Source organism: Lygodium microphyllum, unplaced genomic scaffold (genome assembly GCF_053477565.2).
Source record: "Lygodium microphyllum isolate KBCC unplaced genomic scaffold, Lygodium_microphyllum_v1.1.10 scaffold_109, whole genome shotgun sequence".
In the NCBI taxonomy this organism is placed as follows: domain Eukaryota; kingdom Viridiplantae; phylum Streptophyta; class Polypodiopsida; order Schizaeales; family Lygodiaceae; genus Lygodium; species Lygodium microphyllum.
The window spans coordinates 130,609-133,791 of NW_028229592.1; positions in this window are offsets into that span (position 1 = coordinate 130,609).

Below are 3,183 nucleotides of genomic sequence, written 5' to 3' on the forward strand. Positions count from 1 at the left end.
CCATTCTAACCTTGGTCGCAGACTTAGCTGAGAATATAGGCGACGACTTGGTTGCTTACCTCAGATGCTTGGATGCCATGTTTACCATGCTTGCTAAAAGTTATAATTGACTAGACTTAGGTCTTTTGGATGAGCCTTTAGTAATGGAAGTGCGAATGCTACCTTGCTCATGGGAGGAATCTGAATTTGTATTTGTCAAAGCTTCCTAGGAAGCCAAGGAACTCATTACCACTGAGCTTTCCATTGAACAAGCACGTAACTTCCTCCTCAAAGGGAAGTTGATCATGAAATCAAGCTAGCGCCAGGAGCTGCTCCAATCGCAAAGAGACCGTACAGGATGTCCATCCCGAAAGCGATTGAGCTGAAGGAGCAACTCAAGCAACTGTTAGACCAAGGTTACATTTGTCCTAGCAATTCACCATGGGGAGCTCTAGTGCTATTCCAGAAGAAGAAAGATGGAATGCTTCGGTTATGCATTGACTACAGAGGGTTGAATCAATCAACCATTAAGAACAAATACCCCATTCCAAGAATAGATGAACTTCTTGACCGTCTTCAAGGTGCAAAGATCTTCTTTAAGATTGATCTTAGGTCTGGATATTATGAGATAAGGATCAAGGAAGAAGATATTCCAAAGACGACATTCAGTACAAGGTATGGGCACTTTGAGTTCATGGTCATGTCATTCGAGCTGACAAATGCACCTGCTACCTTCAACAGGCTAATGTAGGATATCTTTAGGCCCTATCTTGATGACTTCGTACTTATCTTCTTTGACGATACCTTAGTCTACTCCAAACAGGAAGAAGATCATGAACCCCAGCTTTGCATTGTCCTTGAGACAATGAGGGCACACAAGCTTTATGCCAAGAAGAAGAAGTGTGCATATTTCAAGCGACAGATTGAATATTTGGGATTCATTGTATCAGCGGAAGGAATTTCAGTAGATCCGGCCAAGATCAGAGACGTTCTGGAGTGGCCAACACCAACAACTGTCAAAGAAATACATAGCTTTCTTGGATTGACAGGATGGTACAGGGTCTTTATAAAAAACTATGCCTTGATTGCAGCGCCGCTAACTAATCTACTGAAGAAGCAAACATCCATTCTATGGTCACCCTGAACAGTCCATCTTTTGATAAACTAAAGCAAAGCTTGGTATCAGCACCTATCTTGAAACTTCCAGATCTTAATAAGACATTTGAAGTGATAACTGATGATAGCACACTTGCCTTAGGATGTATGCTTATGCAAGAAGGTCATCCTGTAGCATACTCTTCAAGGAAACTGAAGAACCATGAAAGGAACTATGCTACCCATGATCTGGAGCTGTTAGCTGTCATCCATGCTCTCAAGCTTTGGAGACACTATTTGCTGGGAAGCAAGTTTACCTTAGTGACGGATCATAAAAGTCTTAAATGGATTTTTCCCCAAAACGAGCTTAACATGAGGCAACGTCGATGGATTGAAGTATTGGAGGAATATGATTTTGAAATCAAATACCAATCTAGAAAGGAGAATGTAGTTGCCAATGCACTCAGTCGCAAGGCATTTTTGAATTCTCTAATCTTGCAAAATCCATCAATGACTAGATCTCTAGCCACGAAGGTATCCATGCCAAACAACCCAATACTTGAGCTAGCTAAAGAAGAGGCATGTCATGATCCAACCTATCAGAAATTGCAAAGGGAGATCCCCATCAAGGATCAAGACCCGAAGCTACATGCAAAGTATCAAGAATTCTCTATCAATAGTGGACTTGTCTACTATAGAACGAGATTATGTATACCGGCAAGCCAATTACTCAAACAAAAGATACTTTGGGAAGCTCATGACTCCCCTTTTTCAGGACATCCTAGCTATGCCAAGACCCTCAATGCAGTCAAAAAGAGCTATTACTGGGAGAGGCTTAAAGGTGACGTTCTCAATTATGTCACTGAATGTTTGTCTTGTCAATGTATTAAGGCCAAACATGTCAAAATGCCATGGAAATTGCAATCACTTGACATTCCCCAAATGAAATGGGAATTCATTTGCATGGATTTTGTCATTGGCCTACCCCAAGTTTAGGGAGGATACAACTCCATTATGGTTGTGGTAGATATGCTTACCAAGGTTGCACATATTATCCCTATTAAGACAAACTATAAAGCCTCAGACATTGCAAGGTTGTTCATCAAGGAGATATTCAAACTGCATGGGTTACCCAAAAGAATCATCAGTGATCGTGACTCTTTCTTCACATCACACTTTTGGAAGGCTATCTTCGAGGCCATTGGGACTCAACTCTATTTTAGTACAACTTACCATCCCCAAACCGATGGTCAAACGGAGCGAGTCAACCAAGTCATTGAGGATATGCTAAGGGCACATTGCTACTGTGAACCCAAAAAGTGGATTCAATATTTGCCACTGGTCGAGTTTGCCTACAATGCTTCCTACCAACAAAGCATTCAGATGACCCCTTTTCAAGCATTGTATGGGCACGCCTGTCGTAGTCCTTTAAACTTTTTGGATCCAATGCTGAGGGTTGAAGCTTCAAGTCAGTTGCTGGAAGATATGGATGACCAAATCAAGTCAATAAGATAGGACATCCAAGCCGCCAAGGATAGACAAAAGGCTTACGCGGACTTGAAGCATCAAGACAGATCCTTCGATGAAGGAGATATGGTATTCATTCGCGTACGTCCAAAGAAGAGTTCCCTATCCTTGGGTGAATGCAAAAAGATAAGTCCAAGGTATTGTGGACCCTACAAGATTCTCAAATGCCTAGGGCCTAATGCATACAGACTGCAACTCCCTGAGAGCCTAAAAGTTCATAATGTATTCCATATTAGTCTATTGAAAAACTATCTGCCTAACCCTAGTCACGTGCTTGATGACCAACAAGTTGTAATGCCTAGCCAAGGAGTCCTTGAGCTACGGCTTGATAGGATCTTAGATGTTATGGAGAGGCATTTGAGATCCAGAACCTTGAGAGAATACCTCATCCAGTGGAAAGATTATCCCGAAGAGGATGCCACTTGGATGGATGAAAGTACTCAACCAACAATACCCCCAGTTCTTCTCGAGATGAGGACATCTGGATTCCTCTAAGAGGGAGAGAATGTAATATTTCCACTATGAAATATTGAAGACCCGTAACCCACACAAAAATCAAACTAAAATAATCTCCCGCATCGG